At 44.5% G+C, this 18202-nt stretch overlaps 1 long non-coding RNA gene across 1 annotated transcript in view; it reads left to right on the top strand.

Annotated features, from left to right (window-relative positions):
• Window positions 1–4588: 4588 nt before the first annotated feature.
• Window positions 4589–18202, top strand: part of LOC309353847 — a 32646-nt gene continuing 19032 nt past the window's right edge. Inside the window, exons 1-2 of the long non-coding RNA XR_014162070.1 lie at window positions 4589–4782; window positions 13467–13558. This is a non-coding gene — a long non-coding RNA (uncharacterized lncRNA). The remainder of the gene's footprint in view (window positions 4783–13466; window positions 13559–18202) is intronic.

Below are 18202 nucleotides of genomic sequence, written 5' to 3'. Positions count from 1 at the left end.
CTTGGCTGCTTGTGTGTGATCTTTTTCTCCATCAGAGCTTAACACTGGAGTGGAAACGACAAAACATGTGAAAGATTTATTGCCTTGGACCAATGTCCCATGAACGTTTGTTTACAACATCCTAATATGTGCATGTTGGCGTGGCCTTCGGCCCTCCCCGCTGCCTGGTCAACCTAAGGAGATAGTTGCAAATATGGAGTTGTCCTCTCAGTTAATTGAATGAGGAAGTCTGTTAAGCACAAAGGTTGTTGTCAGGGTTTCAGGGAGAGAAGGGCAGATGGGGGAGGAGACAGAGAGCGAGGGGGAAGAATCCCAGAGAGACGAGGAGGAGGATGACAATGACCAAAGGTCGTCCATGAGTCTGTCCAGTGAGTCAGAGGACTCCCAAAAGGGAGCCCCCCTGGTCAGACCAAGGGGAGCCCAAGGGGGGAGCAATCAGGAGCAGGGGAGCGAGAGGAGAGCCCCCAGTGGGAGTGGGAGATCGGGGCCGGTTTCTCCGCCGGAACGGAGTGAAGGGGGTGGAGTTACCAGTGTGTCAGAGGGAGCAGAGCAAGAAGGAGACAGGGGGAGGAGATCGGAGCAGGGCGCTCTGCCGGAAGGGGCGGAGAGTAGCACCGGGAGCAGTGTAGCGGTCGAGAGAAAGGTCAGAAGCAACGTACGCGCGCCAAGTTCAAATGTGGAGGCGCGCGGAAGTGAGGAGAGCCCTGGGGAGGAGCCCGGCCCCAAAGCGCGAAGGAGGGGGGAAGAGGCGTCAGAGGATTCAGCCTCGGGCGAGTCCCGGCGGGAGGGAACCCAGGGGGGCAGAAAGACCCTGCGGAAGAGGAAGGAGAGGAAGAGGTGGTCCAGCACAAGCCTCTTAAACTGGTGTAGAGGCGGTACCGACTCAGAGGGGACTTCAGCGGTCTAATGTTACAGACGTAGAGCCACGGAGATGGAATGTAAAAGGAGCAATGATCTTCAATAAAGACTTTTGTAAATAAACTGGATTGGACTTGGGTCTCTTGTGAGCTGGGACCAACGGGTGGCTCTGACAGTTGTGTTATGTGTCCTGCAAGCACCACGCTTGTAAGACATGGATGGCATTTATTTACACTGCAGCAGGCATTTATGTGACGCGGGTGGCGCTGTGGGTTAAACCACAGTGCCTAGGGCTTGCCGATCGGAAGGTCAGCAGTTCGAATCCCCGCAACGGGGTGAGCACCTGTTGCTCGGCCCCTGCTCTTCCCAACCCAGCAGTTCAAAAGCACAAAGTGCAAGTAGATAAATAGGTACCGCTCCGGCGGGAAGGTAAACGGCGTTTCCGTGTGCTGCTCTGGTTCGCCAGAAGCGGCTTAGCCATGCTGGCCACATGACCCAGAAGCTGTACACCAGCTCCCTCGGCCAATAAAGCGAGATGAGCGCCGCAACCCCAGAGTCGTCCACGACTGGACCTAATGGTCAGGGGTCCCTTTACCTTTATGCATTTATGCATATTTAAGTCAAAACGCTGCGGGCTGATTCCAAAATAAGTCCCATTGACTTGTGTGTTAATGGTGGGGGAATCTCACCTTGTGAAGGCAATGTGTGACACCACACCAGATTGGAATTCTTGCAAGACATGTCAGTGCACACCAGTGCCAGATTTACGTATAAGCTAAGCAAGCTATAGCTTAGGGCCCCACTCTCGGGGGGGTCCCCAAAAAATTAAAGGAAGAAACCCTGGATGTACATTTCCAAAATGTAAGAGAAAAAATAAATAAAATAAAAGCTACATTCAGCAACAGTGTTTCGTGTTGTGTAGGCTCCTATGATGTAAGCAATGGGCCCCGCCTGCTATATAAAGAGCTCCATTACCTTCAGTAGCTTGGGGCCTCATCAAACCTAAATCCAGCCCTGGTGCATATCATAGTATTGCATTTGTTACAGGCCATCATAAAGTACTAATGAACTGTGTTATTCCAGTGAACACGTACATGGAAGCATGCCATTCAAACCACACTTCAGTACAGTGGTACCTCGGGTTAAGTACTTAATTCGTCCTGGAGGTCCGTTCTTAACCTGAAACTGTTCTTAACCTGAAGCACCACTTTAGCTAATGGGGCCTCCTGCACCACCAGAGCACAATTTCTGTTCTAAACCTGAAGCAAAGTTCTTAACCTGAGGTACTCTTCCTTGGTTAGTGGCGTCTGTAGGCTGAAGCATATGTAACGCGAGGTAGCACTGTATTCTGCATACATACATTAATGCATCCGAATCATGTAGAATTTATATGAAATTTACCATGGTTCTGAACTCTGTGTTTCTGTGTCACTAAGGGAGGGGGGCAGCCGGTCAGCACTGAATTCAGCAATAAGAAAATGATGACATGTGATGATCATCCTAAATCTAAATCTAAATCCATATGATGATGTACTGATCATCCTAAATCTACATGTGCTCTACATAGCATGTGTAAGCAATTTCTTAATAAAATTCGGGATGCCACTTAATAATTAAAAAAAAACTGTGCTATTTACAAAGAAATGGATAGGTAGTTTAGGGAGTTTCCCTGTTTTAATTCAGACAGTGCTGATTTATTTAAAACAATATCATCTCTCCTAATCTTGAGTTGGCTTCAAACAAAATAATACAACACTATAAATGTCAGCAAAGCACAATGTTAAACAAGATTCTTCTAGCAGTCACTAAAAACATGCTGTGTAGAAGCAGATCTTTCAGAATGTCTGCAGTTTGCAGTCCAGGCAGAACATGAAACTTTTCTCTTGAACAGCAGAGGTCTCTAGAACCCAGAAGTCTCATCCCTGCATTTTGCTTTGATCATGCCATCATTTCCTTCTTAGTCACTTCACACGCCTCACTTTCTTTTCTCGTGTTGTCGGCACACTTTCGCACTCATGTCTTCAATATGTACCCAGCCACAATACACTCAAGAAGCAGTATCAGATTACTAGATATGTGTGTAATTACTAAGGACCCATCTGCACCACACTGTACATTGAAAGCAGTTTGACCGTTTTAAAATCCTACACAATATCCTGGGAACTGTAGTTTTAAGGGTAGTGAGAGTTATTAGAACTGTCCTATGCCCCTCACAGGGATGCGGGTGGCACTGTGGGATAAACCACAGAGCCTAGGACTTGCTGATCAGAAGGTCGGCGGTTTGAATCCCCGCGACGGGGTGAGCTCCCGTTGCTCAGTCCCTGCTCCTGCCAACCTAGCAGTTCGAAAGCACATCAAAGTGCAAGTAGATAAATAGGTACCGCTCCGGCGGAAAGGTAAACGGCGTTTCCATGTGCTGGTTCACCAGAAGCAGCTTAGTCATGCTGGCCACATGACCCAGAAGCTGTACGCCGGCTCCCTCGGCCAATAAAACGAGATGAGCGCTGCAACCCCAGAGTCGGCCACGACTGGACCTAATGGTCAGTGGTCCCTTTACCTTTTTATGCCCCTCACAGAGCTAAAATTCCCAGTGTGGTTTAACAACTGATCCCACTTAACCAGGAGATGGGGAACTGGAGCTTTCTGAGGGGTCTTAACAACTCTCAGCACCCTTAAGAAACTACCTTTCCCAGAATTATTATTTTTTTGGGGGGGAGAGAGAAGCCATGACTTCAAGATGTTTTAAACACATTGTGCAGGTGGCACCCAAGAGTGGTTGTAAATATGGCCAATGGTTGGGGATAATGGGATTTGTAGCCCAGCAATGTGCAGAGGCCACAGTTCACCAACGCCTTGGTTACACCTAATGCGTAGTTTGGGTCTTCCCTTTACACAGAGGGCCTTTGGGCAGAGGGCCTTCTCGGTAGTGGGGCCCACCCTGTGGAACATCCTCCCATCAGATGTCAAGGAAATAAACAGCTATCTGATTAATAGAAAACATTTTAGTGTCAATCCTGTTTAGGGAAGTTTTTAACATTTAATGTTTTATTGTGTTTTTAATATTCTGTTGGGAGTCGCCCAGAGTAGCTGGGGAAACCCAGCCAGAGGGGCAAGGTATGAATAAATTATTTTTTTATTATTAATATTTTAACAAAACGTTACACAACACTGAAGCAGAATATGATTACCCAGAAGTGTTGCAGATATTCAAAGTACCTGGGTGTTCACTTCAATGCAGAGACCCTGGTATTTGATGAAGAATATGATGTCCCCATTTTTAATTTTTTAAAAATGTGTTTATCTCTTCTGAATTTCACAAGCCATGTCACTGGGCTGAATGAGAGAACAGCTCCTCATTCCAAGCAACTGAAAAAAGCAGCAAGGGAGGTGGTGCATGGCCAGTAAGCTGAGCTATCCATGGGGTTGGGGAAGGGGGAGAGGGAGGACCCCATAATGTTAAACAGGACGGGAAATGAAATGGAAACACTCATAGGCAAGAGATGAGAAACCCATCAGGCCTCCAAATGTTGGACCACAACTCTCCATCCCTGCCAGATACCAAGCGCCTGCCCTCCAAGTTATGGAGAAATGCAGTGCTTCTGACAAAAATAACATAAAAATAAATTCACTTTGCTAGGTGAGCAGAGGGTTAAGACACAAGTTCCCTTTAAATTCCTAGAGGGCACTTTGTGAGGTCACATCCTCTGCTTGCCCAGGTGGGAAAGGTAACAACAGGAAGATAATCCTTAGCATTTCGTCTCACCTGGGGAACAGTCTGTTTGTCTTCCTACAGCCTTAGGGAAGGGATAAGAGGGTCAAAAGCACCACCTTTGACCCTAAACCATGTATTTTGTCATCTAGAAGTATATTTTGCCTGACTTATTTCATGGCTGTTTTCTGCTTGAATTGCATCTGCAGTTTTATGTAAGTAAACGATTCTATTTTTTTAAGTATTCTTCCATTACAGACTTCTGTGCTGTTGTTTTGTTTAGAGGGATAAATAAAATAAAGGAGAAGAGCCAGCTTTCCTAAAGCATCCTGAATAATAATAATAATAATAATAATAATAATAATAATAATAATAATATATTTATACCCCACCCATCTGGCTGAGTTTCCCCAGCCACTCTGGGCAGCTCCCAACAGAATATTAAAAGCGCTATAAAACACAACAGAAAGCTTTGTCACAAGTTTCTGTGTTAATGCTGCAAAGGGTGATATATATTTAATATATATTTAACTCTGCTAAACTGGACACTCGTCTTACTCAAGTGAGCAAGAGGAAGGTTAATTAATACACAATGCATCCTGTCTTACTTTCCAAATCCATCACAAGACAGGTAAGATCAGAACTGGCACAAAACCATCATTGCTATTTCAATTTATACAGTATTTCCCTTTCCTTCAGGGAACTCTAGCTGGCACACATGGTTCTCCCTCTGTCCATTTTGTCCTCACAACAGCCCTAGAATAGTAGAGTTGGAAGAGACCCCGATGGTCATCTAGTCCAGCCCCCTGCAATGCAGAAATCTCAGCATGAAGGCTCCCATCCAATTTGAAACCAAACTGGACCCTGCTTAGCTTTGCAAATGTGCCAGCAGTTTTATCGCTGCGCGAGTTGGCCCAAGGTCACCCAGAGAGCTTGATGGCGGAGTGAGGATTCGATGTCTGGTTTCCCAGGCTCAAGTCCAACGTACTAACCACAACACCACACTGGCTTTCAGCTCCAGGCCCCAAAGCTAACCAGAAGATGCTTATATTTCCCCCTATCATTTTTCTCCTTTTCAGCCTGTGAATGTTTCTATTTTCCTCCTCTTCCTTTTTAGTGTGCAGGAATTCCCATACAAATTAGATAATTTTGGGAGTTGTCACTTCTAGGCAGGGGTGAGATGCTGTCTCTGCTAAATTCAATTCTCCTTCAGAACTATTAACTGTACAGGAGCAACATCCTTTTTGCATTTCGTCTCTTGAAGGTTTTTGTTTGTTTAAATTCTCTCTGCATCTCTGTCTACTCTTAAAAAAACCTTTAAAAATTTCTTAATGTTGTGGCCAGTCTTAGGACAGGACTTGACTCCCTCCTGGCTTCTGGGTAACTTGACAATCAATACTCAGGAACAAATTGCACAGTGTTTTATCCTCAGGAACCAAGGCTGCTGTTTTTGGCTGGCTCAGAAGGGGGAGATGTAGTACAAGGAATGTCGCTGTCGGAACAAATTTTCCACTGCCAAGTGAATTCTCTAAGGATTTGGTTCAAACTCTGCTTTTTTTTTGGTCCACATGACCAGTTCTGGGTAGGCGCTCACATGGACAAACATAACAGATTAACATAGCAATCAGAAAACCAGCAAGTCCTGTGGCTGCAATAGTTTAGCAGCCATAATCATAGAAGTGGCTTATTTGTAACTTTGGGGTGGGGTGGAGTGTAGAGTATAATCTGGTGGTGTAATCTACACCGTACAGCTGAGCTCTCCACAGGAACACCCACGGGCTTGGTTCACGTGATCCTTCTCTTCCAAGGATCACACAGATGTGGGGGCTCTGTGTGTGTGATCAGGTGCTCATATGGAATACCTGGTTCACAAATGGAGTCTATGGGGCTGGCTGGCGAAGGAGAGATGCTTATGGGAACGTAATAAGCTGGTTTGTATTGTTCGTTTGTTTATTGGACTGGTTGGCTGCGTGTTACACTGAGGTTCCCAAGTGACTTGTGACACATTTAAAAGTGTCAACATAGATATGTTACAGTCAAACCTCTGTTCCCGAACGGCTCCGTTTTGGAATGTTTTGGCTCCCAGATGCCGAAAACCCGGACGTAAATGCTCCGGTTTTTGAACATTTTTCAGAAGCCAAACGTCCAACATGGCTTCCATTTGAGTGCAGGAAGCTCTTGCAGCTAATTGGAAGCTGTGCCTCGGCCGTTAAACATTTCGGAAGCCGAACGGATTACGTTTGACAACCAAGGTTTGACTGTACAGCGGTACCTCGGGTTAAGAACTTAATTCGTTCTGGAGGTCCGTTCTTAACCTAAAACTGTTCTTAACCTGAGGTACCATTTTAGCTAATGGGGCCTCCCGATGCCGCCGCTGCACGATTTCTGTTCTCATCCTGAAGCAAAGTTCTTAACCCTACTATTTCTGAGTTAGCGGAGTCTGTAACCTGAAGCGTCTGTAACCCAAGGTACCACTGTATAATAATGACACAGTCATACGAAACATTGCAATTCCATAAAAAATATACAAAATGCATCACCGCCACAAGGAGCTTAGGTAGTGCACTAACAGCAAAGATACTAGCACCAAGTCACTCCATTGGGACATAGAATCATAGAATTGTACAGCTGGAAGGGAACCCCAAGGGTCATCTAGTCCAACCCCCTGCAATGCAGGAATCTCAACTAAAGCAACCATGGCAGATGGCCATCTAACCTCTGTGTAAAAACATCCAAGGAAAGAGTGTCCACCACCTCTCGTGGGAGTCTGTTCCACTGCCGAAGAGCACTGTCAGAAAGTTTTTTTCCTGAAAGTTTAGTTGGAATCTCCTTTCTTCAGACTTGAAGCCACTGATTCGAGTCCTACCCTCCAGAGCAGGAGAAAACACAAGTGTTCCCTCTTCCATGTGACAGCCCTTGAGGAATTTGAAGATGATTATCATATCTCTTCTCAATCTCCTCTTTTCCAGGCTAAACATACCCAGCTCCTTCAACCATTCCTCATAAGGCTTTGTTTCCAGAGCCTTGATCACTGAGTTCTGTATTGTCAACACTGGCTGGCAACAGGTCTCCAGGATTTCAGACAGGAGACATTCCCAGCCCTGCATGAAGATGCTAATGATTGAACCCAGGAGCTTCTGCATACAAGACAGATGCTCTATCCCTGAGCTATGGCCCTTTCACTTTCCCTTCCACTTTCCCTTGCCACCCCCAACCAAATATACAAATGAGTGTTATGTCACATTATGTCAGGCTTCAGGGAATCAGCTTCCTCCCCCTTTGGCAGTAGATAAGCAGAACCAGTTAGAAACTTTAATGATCACAGCGAGAGAACAAAGAATCTAATTCCTAGCAATGGTGATACTCCCAATTAAGGGTTTCACCCACTTCCTCCCTAGTCACCCCCGTCACCACCATGTCTTGTACCCTGAGCTTGTAACCACTGTGCTGTCTGTGCTGCCACCTTATCAGCTGTTTTTGACCTTGGGCTGGGCGGATGAATGCTTTCCAGTGAATCTGTTAACTCTCTCCCTTCCAGTTCTCCTCCTCCTAGCTGTTCCCCATTCAGTATCTCCCAGCTTCTGCCTTCTGAACTATGTCCTTCTGCAAACCACTGTTCCAAATCTACACTGTTCTCCTGCTCCTGGGAAGATTCAGGATCCTGATCAGGAGCAGGGGGAGGGGGAGGCTCTCACCATTCTTCCTCAGTGCAGCTCTCCTCAGCTCAGTCCCTGACACAGTGACATATGACCAAGACAGACAATGTTCCCACCTAGCACAATATTGACAACTTTGACTGCCTCAGTGTAGGTCTTTCACAAGATCTGCTACCTGATCCTTTTTATGAAAGTCGGAGATGTTTAATCAATAACCATATGCAAATGCTGTGCAAATTATTTCAGAATTTGCATCTACACATGTAGATAATCATAAGCAGATTTTAATGCAAACTTATTTTGCCCTCTTTTCCTGTGATCCTTTTGGGAGGCTCGTTTGCATACATGCAAATTGGCATTGTGTGAATGGGCACTCAGTCAAACGGTAAGAAACAAAAAAGCAATTAGGGCTTTGAGCTGGAGCTCCTATGCGAAAGGATGACCCTCAGCTTCGGAGCAGAGGATGATGAACCAATGAATTTACAGAAATGTCAGGAAGAAGGAGAATGACATAACCAAAACTTATGCGGGGGGGGGGGGGGATGGGACTCCTGAACATTACAGTGATAAAATAAGAAAATCATAGCCATAGAGATGAATAATGATCAAAGACTGAAGTGAAATCAAACTGCAGAGCAGAGGGAGCGAGAGAAAACAGCAGGGGTGACACAGAGGACAGGGGGGGGGGCTATATCTTTCCAGACGAACACCCTGAATCAAAGTGAAATGTACAACTAATTCAATCCACCCAAGATGTTTCGGGGGCAGCTCAGATGCGGCGTCTCCTGCAAAGTTACTCCAGCTGCTCCACACACAATTCTTGCCAGGGAGTGAAACAAATTCTTGCTGGCTGGAAACAAAGGGAAAATAACCCCCAAAGAGCCCTCCCACGTCCATATATATCTGTATCTGTATATCTGTATCTGTATCTGTATCTATCTATCTATATATCTTTCTCTCTATATATATTTATGTAAAGGGACCCCTGACATTAGGTCTAGTCATGGCCGACTCTGGGGTTGCGGCGGTCATCTCGCTTTATTGGCCAAGGGAGCCGGTGTACTGCTCCGGGTCATGTGGCCACCATGACTAAGCCGCTTCTGGCAAACCAGAGCAGTGCATGGAAATGCCGTTTACCTTCCCGCTGGAGCGGTACCTATTTATCTACTTGCACTTTGACGTACTTTCGAACTGCTAGGTTGGCAGGAGCAGGGACCGAGTAACGGGAGCTCACCCTGTTGCAGGGATTCGAACTGCCGACCTTCTGATCGGCAAGTCCTAGGCTCTGTGGTTTAACCCACAGCACCACCCGTGTCCCATATATATATATATATATATATATATATATTGCAGTAAATAAATAAAACCAAATGACTCAACCAAATGATATTTTAAGGAAGCAATTCTTATTGGGAAGTAAGCCCCATCAAGCACAGCGGACAGGGCTGGAGCACCTGGGGCTCCCCAGATGTTGTTGTACCCCAACTCCCATCATTCCTGACCAATCATGGCTTTCCCTCAAAGTATCCTGGGAGCTGTGGTTTGCAATAATGATGATGATGATGATGATGATGTATTATTTATACCCTGCCCATTTGCCTGGTTTCCTGAGCCGCTCTGGGCAGCTCCCAATAAAACACCAAACATTAAAACCTTTCCAATACAGGGCTGCCTTCGGATGTCTTCTAAAAGTCAGATAGTGGTTTATTTCCTTGACATCTGATGGGAGGGTGTTCCACAGGGTGGGCACCACTACCAAGAAGGCCCTCTGTCTGGTTCCCTGTAACCTCATTTCTCACAGTTGAGGGAACTGCCAGAAGGCTCTCGGAGCTGGATCTCAGTGTCCGGGCTGAACAATGGGGGTTTGTGTCCACTGCTGCTCAACAATGATGTGGGTGGGTGCACACCAAGATCGCAATCCCCACCTCCTGCTTCGTTCACCTGGAATGTGTGCAGGAAGGAAAAAAGCATGGATAATTGAATCAAGGGAGGATCTCCAAACAGGTTTAAAGTAACCACAGCCACCTTTGTGGACAGTATTATCTAGAATCAATCCAGATGGAAAGCAGCATGTTGCAAACAATTCTGGATTGAGGAAAAGCTACATTCTTGTGCTGCAAACAGCTTAGTATGGACACAATCAGAGAACCATTGCTTATTTTATTCTTAAAAATACTTTTATTCGATTTTACATTTGCATTCATATGTAAATCATAATCATATACAAATAGGATTCTCTGAATCCCTAGATTTCCACCCCTCCATGGGTTCCATGGTTATTCTTTTTCCAACTGCATCGTATAATGTTCTCCATATTTCCTTCAAACTGAATTGTTATCATAGTTTTTGTTACATTGCAGGTGTTAAAATCCTGTCAAAGTTTTTAATTGTTTACAGTATTTTTCTAAATAGCTTATAAATTTTCCCCATTCTTTGTTAAATTTATTGTCTTCTTGGTTTCTGATCTTCCCAGTCATTTTTGCCATTTTGGCATAGTCCATCATCTTTGTTAACCATTCCTCTGGGCCAGAAATATCCTTGCAGTTGTTGTTGCATGCATAGTCTTTTCTGCTCCTTTGGTATTTCTGGACCTAAAATTCCTAATTAAAAAGCTTCTGTTTTTTCCACAAAAGTTAACCTCCCCCCCAACTCATTATAAATCATTTTCCAATGTGCTTTCGTTATCTTGCATGTCCACCACATATGGTAGAATGTGCCCTCTTCAGAGAATCATTGTTTAAGTTCGCTGTGCAGATATTTGTCATATCTTGACACAGAAGGATATTTTTTTTAATCGTGGCAGCTAGTGTTACCATTTGATGTGCTAGCTTGACAGCTTGTGCACATAGTGGCTTGCACATGTTGTTGTTGTTTAGTCGTTTAGACGTGTCCAACTCTTTGTGACCCCATGGACCAGAGCACGCCATGCACTCCTGTCTTCCACTGTGTCCTGCAGTTTGGTCAGACTCATGTTTGTTGCTTCGAGAACACTATCCAACCATCTCGTCCTCTGTTGTCCCCTTCTCCTTGTGCTCTCCATCTTTCCCAACATCAGAGTCTTTTCCAGGGAGTCTTCTCAGGAGGTGGCCAAAGTATTGGAGCCTCAGCCTCAGGATCTGTCCTTCCAGTGAGCACTCAGGGCTGATTTCCTTCAGAATGGATAGGTTTGATCTTCTTGCAGTCCATGGGACTCTCAAGAGTCTCCTCCCTCTATTTTGCAGTGTGCTTGGAGGTCACTATGCCACCCAACACATGAGTGCTCGGAAGGGTTGGGACTAGCTGGTAGAATCATGCCACACAGACCCCTGGCATAGCTAGGAATATCTGCACAGAGCCGAAGCAGTTACTTCTCAATGTGCACATTCAGGACATGTAGGTAAGCAGTCATCTGCAGCATCTGGTGAGGATTTTAACAGATTGCCACAGCTGAAAAATAGCTGATGGCTCAGGGGAGGGTAGAATGCAGACAACTTCCCACAACACTGGACTCGCACCTCTGTAAGTTGCCACTCGGTAAATGGCGTCTATGTGACATAAACTTGTTTGAGAACAACCGTTTCTCACAGCGAGATTCAGAGCCATTAAATCTGCAATCCTAGACACATCTGCCTGGGAGTAAGTCGCATTGCACTCAGTAGGGTTTACATTTGAGTCGAAACATCAAAGAATGTGCTGCAAGACTGGTGTTCTAAACAAATTTATTCTACACCCCACTGAAGACGATGGGACTTACAGTACACTGGAGTCAATGTGCCACAGCTTGCACTGTGAGTCTTACGACATTCCTCTCCCCTGTTACATGCAGCTTTTGACAATTTAGTTTTCCTCTTCACACAAAAAAATTATTGCTCACATGATGACAATATAGTCCAATAGTTATTACCTCTGAGGAAAAATTCACTGCTGTTGTTATTTTTTAATAACGGTTATTACCTGACAAAATAATAGCAATGCCATTTCCCCAACGGCGGTGTAATTGTGGCAAATGGTTTTTAAGGAAGCTCACGATGAATGACTGAGAGCCCATCTAAGAGAGTGGAACAAAAGACTCTTTAAAGTACAAAGTAGGTGGGTTGGAAGATTGCCATAGGTAAATATAATATTAATAAGCATTAGGGAAGGCATAAGAATGCAGAAATACCCCAATGCCAATCTGCAAATCAATAACTCGCCCACACTTTGGTTCCTATGCCCAATTCTAGCTGCCCCAAGTGACAAGGTTTGGAGAAGGCACAGTCATTCCCAATACAAAATGGACCCAATCCGGAAACCCAGCATGCATGTTATTGTGTAGGACAGAGGTTTTCAACCTTTTTGGGTCCATGGCTCCCTTGACCAACTATATTCTTTCTGCAGCACCCTTGTGGGGCCAGCAGCCCCTCCCCCCCCTTTTGAATACCCTCCCTTATGGAGTGTTCCCTCAGCCTCCTCTCCTCTCCTTGAGAGTCCTCTGGGCAGCCTCAGCTCTTCCCCAAAGAGAGGTGCCTCCCCACCCTGCCCTACAGGGGCCTGAGAAGCACCCCCTGCCCAGCCCCAGAGGCGCCATTCCCCTGGGGAGCTTGTAGCCAAGGCTGCTGCAACAAACAGCTGTGCAAGCCTTTGGGGGGCAGAGATGTGAGAGGACATCAGAGGAAGGGAGGGAAGGAAAGAGGGACAGAGGCCAATGTTGCCTGCGGCACCCCTGACCATCATTCAAGCCGCCACAGGATGCCACAGCACACTGGTCGAAAACCACTGGTGTAGGAAGATCTCCCCTTTGACAGTCCTATGGCAGTCGATGAGGGGGAAAGCACAGGAGAACTTGGGACCAAGTTTACTGGCATTAATTGTACTACCAGTGTGGTGTTGTGGTTAAGAGCGGTAGACTCGTAATCTGGGGAACCGGGTTCGCGTCTCCACTTCTCCACATGCAGCTGCTGGGTGACCTTGGGCCAGTCACACTTCTCTGAAGTCTCTCAGCCCCACTCACCTCACAGAGTGTTTGTTGTGGGGGAGGGAGGGAAAAGGAGAATGTCAGCCGCTTTGAGACTCCTTCAGGTAGTGATAAAGTGGGATATCAAATCCAAACTCTTCTTCTACCATCTTCAAATTGTTTACTGGTTGCGTGTCCCATGCGTTGGTCTTTCCATGATTTTGCCCTGAAGCAATGTCAGACGAAATGGCCTAGAATTGAGCTCAGTGGTGGAGAGACGAAGAGCACACAGCATGAGATAGAAATGTTTCCCACATTGTTCTCTCTCCAGATACATCTATAATGGACACAACACACTCCAACTGTTCCTGTTTATCGCCTTGGCTGGAAAATATCACTTTCTCTTATTGATGGATCCTTCAGGTAATTGAATAACGCTGAATCGATATTTCTTTCATGCACACTCACATGTTTGTGTGGTTATAAATGGAGAAAAATTCTTCCCATACTTTTTTTCTTGCTCAAGAAACAACAACAACAACAGCAACAACAGTAACAACAACTATACCACCACCACCACCACCACAACAACAACAACAACTATACAACAACAACTCTAGGACCTATACCCACAGGTCTCAGGGCAGTTCACAGGATGAAATTACAATATAAAAACACATTGAGAAGATTAATTTGGCATTTGATTTTAATCAGCTTTGTCATATTGCCTGGAGAAGCATTATTTCCCAAATCCATGTACAGTGGTACCTCAGTTGTCAAACATAATCTGTTCCGGAAGACCATTTGACTTCCGAAACATTCAACAACTGGGGCGCAGTGTGCGGTCGCCAAATTCAACTCAAAAAATTGAGAAATGCGCCTCGGAAGCCATTCGAATTCTAAGGCATGTTCGAAAACAAAAGCATTTACTTCTGGGTTTTCGGCGTTTGAAAACCAAAACGTTCGGCTTCTGAGATGTTCAACAACTGAGGTACCACTGTAATTTAATATGCACATTAGGGAACAGAAGCCTCATATCTGCTTCAGATGTCACAGAAAGAGCACTAGGTCATGTGCAGGATAGAGTCCATGGTCCGACCACTGTGCACTTCTGCCCCCTATTGCTTTCTTGGAGGTTCCATCCACCCATAGAAATCACTATAATCTGATTGCCTTTGATCAGAACGTAATGATGTTGTTAAAATATTGCTTTGGAAATGTGGCAGCTGAAGCCCCTTCAGTTGTGGTGCTGCCGGCCCTACTGTTAGGGAAAATATGGTGGATGCTTCAGGCAGCAGACACTGGAGTGTGTGGAAGGGCAGCGGCAGCCGTCCCTTCTGAGTTAACTTCAGGCATTCTCCTCTGTTGGATGACAGGACAACCCCAAACAGTTGTAGAGTCCCATGGATTGTGTGAGCAGATTCAAGGAATGAAACCTGTAGCCCCTCTGTTGAAATTAGAGTGTGTCCAGTGCTGTTTTTTTGGGGTGGGGGGTGGGATGCAGGGGTACACATACTCCTAAACCAGGCATGGCCAAACTTGGCCCTCCAGCTGTTTTGGGACTACAACTCCCATCAACCCTAGCTAACAGTACCTGTGGTCAGAGATGATGGGAATTGTAGTCCAAAAACAGCTGGAGGGCCAAGTTTGGCCATGCCTGCCCTAAACATTTTATGAATCTAACGGTAGAAGAAACAAAAAAATTAATTTTTTTAGTTTCTTCTCTGGCATGATGAATCGTCAGTTCCCTTGCTACCCCTGATAGTGGCCTCATTTCTTGTCATGGTGTTTCCCGAGTCTCAGATGGAAATGAGCGTTTAATGTGTGAAGTAGGAGTTGGAATCTAGCACGGTGATTGGTCAGTTTTTGTGTGTTTACTGTATTTCTTTTCCCCAATTTGAACTATAAAATGGTGATTTTCTTGAGTCAAAATGAGAGTACCCCTAAACATTTTTTTAGAAAGAAAGAAAAAAGAGCACTGAGTGTGGCTATTAGCCAGGAATTTCCCAAAGCAGGTTCTAGAATTGTATTGAAGCAATGCAAAAACAGTTAATTGAGACCTTTGGCACCCCAGTCAACATGGCCAATGGTTAGAAATGACAGAATTTGTACAGCAGCAACTTCTAGAAGGCCAATGATTCTCCTGCCTTGATCTAGAGCAAACTGCTCATAAACTCTCAGAACTATTCCAAAATAAACATTGCTTTATTTGAATTAAAAGGTAAAGGACCCCTGAATGGTTAAGTCCAGTCAAAGGCAACTCTGGGGTTGCAGCGCTCATCTTGCTTTCAGGCTGAGGGAGCCGACATTTGTCCACAGACAGCTTTCTGGGTCATGTGGCCAGCAGGACTAAACAGCTTCTGGCACAAAGGGACACCGTGACAGAAACCAGAGTGTACGGAAACGCCGTTTACTTGAATTGACACTTAGTGGTTTCCATTAGCCATAAGAACACCTATATGTTTTATTTGTTCAACTGAGGCTGAGTACAGTACTTTTCGGAGGACCAGACCTTGAACACTTTTGTCTTGCATTACTGAAAAATTATTGGTGATGTGAGTAAAGCACCATTTTTGAGTGCTTTCGGACACATTTGGAAACCACTTTGCCTGAAAGTGTGTTCATGGATGTGCTTTGGAGGGTTTATCTTGTTTTAGTCAAGTGGCATTTTTGCTAAATGACGGCTTCCAGTCTGTTTCATAGCAGCCTTTAGACTTGACCCAGCTTCTGTTACGCGTCAGTCAAGGTCCAGGCCTCAACCAGACAAATATTCAGTCACCAGTTGCTCCTCAGCTCAGTGGATACGCTCTGTAATTTTCATTCAATTACTATAATTTGTGTGGAGAAAACCTACATATCTCCAAACTATTTCTATAATGAACTTGAGCATTTTATGGTGATGGTCAAGAATAATAAACAGATATTTTTGAAAGCCTGTTTGGAGAGCTTTCTTGCAGTAATCAGTAAGAATCTCTCATTCCTAAATACTTGTTGCTCTTTTTATAGGACAGCAAAGTTGTCGTTGTGTTGTTGTTTTTTAAGTACTGTAGTTTATTAAACCTTCAGCCGTTGAAGAAATGTGGTGAACTATAAGGAAAACAACCAAGTTAGAAAAGGGGGAACTAATTTGCATCAGAAAGTTGCACAACTAAAAATTTATGTGCTATTACAAATATACATTATTTGGATTATTCTTTTCCATTCTAAAAAAAAATGCACCATTCTGCCATCTTGGAAAGGCCAGAATTTGTTTTTTTAACATCCAAATAGCACTACATAGTGACAGCACTACAAAACAATATATTGTATTAATGAAAAGCTGCAAACATTAATACTGTACATGTTCTCTTCTTTATTCTCTTTTAGATAGACAAGGGTATTTGCCATAATTTTCTATGTAAATTGGGGAGGGGTTTTGGTTATTTATTTATTTATTTATTTATTATTAATTTCTGTTTTTTGTTTTTTATTAGTTTTATGTTATGACAATATGCAGCAAAAACATTATATATTAAATATCTTATGTAAAAAAAAAAGCAAAACAAGTGAAATATAATGAAATATAAAATAACAGAGGGGGGGGGGAGAAAATATATATATGAAAAGGAGGGAGGGACAGCATAACAAAACCTCCGGATTGCCATGAATAAATTAACAGGAAAAATATCACCATTTATTTTGTCATTCCAGAAATGCAAAAACAAGACCCACCTCTCAACAAGTTTGTTTTCAGGATTATTAAAGATTGTGTTTCTTTCATAAGCAAGTTTTATCATTAAGATAGTTTTCCTTAACCAATCAATTATGGTAGGGGATCTTCATTTGTGTGCAATATATATGGTGACCATTTTGCATGTGGGTTCTGTTCCTGTCTGCCCCCCCAAAAAAGTTGATGGAGCGTGCGTAAGCCTGCTGCAAGTGAACTGGTTATGTTCCCTTAAATCCACTTCTGATGTGCAAGTTATGTTTTCGAACAGTTAATACAGTGGCATAGGCAAGGAAGGAGATGCATTTTGGATCTGGCTGAGATTTCTCGAAAGCGCTTACGTCAAGGCCGCAAAATGCTTAATTCAGCTTTGCAGACCTCGCTGCATCCCAGACTGTATTACTTTTCAACTTCCAGCTGACTTGGTTAACCGTGTCCTTGCACACGGAAGGAACCTGGCTGTCGTGCTCTGATATAGTGTGAGCTTGTAACAACTGGCGGGCCTCCAGAACTGTTAATGCATTTGGCTGTGCTACCTGCTGTGTTTTTGGAAAGTGGGGGAACAGTAAAATGAGGTTATGTAGCATATCCTTTTGCAAACAGCCGGGAAATAGTACTGGTCGAGTGGTTAGGTCACATAGTATACCGTAGTAGAATCTTTGAAGGCTGTGAGTTCCAACTGTTAATTGGTTCCAAACAGCCCTAATCTATACAGTGAAAATGAGACTTATGGATTGGTCTGGCTACTGAATAGGATTCTAACCGCATGCACCGCTTTTTTATTTTAAAAGTGTGGGTGTCAACATAAATAATAGAAGTCAGAATGCCTTACAGGCAGGTGGTTCTGCACAGGAATTAGTTTGGACCTGCATTTATGTATTTTGATGAAGACGGTGCTGCCGCTGAGAGATTTGTTTTGTTGTTCCAGAGCACTGCTTCACCCCTTCCCTGCAGCAGCTGGGTTTTATTGAATTTATTATGAATGCAGTGGGCAATACTGGTCTTCTGGCAGCTTATAGTGTAGCCTTATGAGGCTTTGCCCCCGGGTGGGAAAAATATTGCGCCCGGGAAAGGGAAGTGGGAGCCAACAGACACTCAAGGAATAGTTTCGGAGAAAAGGCTTTATTTCTACCATCCATGAACTGGTAGAAGGAGCAAGTGTGATAGTTCACAAAAAGCATGCACGGGTTCACAGTCATGTGCACAGAGCATATATTCCCCTTCCAGTTCCCTCCCCCTTTCTCCTCCTTCTTCCAGAGTCCTGCCCATGAGTTCCTCTGAGCATGAACAGAAAGCTGTCTTGAGACTATTGTGGACTCTTGGCACCCTTCCCAGGAAAGGGGAGTGAGAGCAGTTCAGCA

This window comes from Podarcis melisellensis (assembly GCF_964234715.1).
Source record: "Podarcis melisellensis genome assembly, chromosome: 12".
NCBI classification, from domain to species: domain Eukaryota; kingdom Metazoa; phylum Chordata; class Lepidosauria; order Squamata; family Lacertidae; genus Podarcis; species Podarcis melisellensis.
The sequence above is the reverse complement of the archived record's forward strand: the minus strand, read 5'-3'. Positions and strand labels throughout refer to the sequence as shown.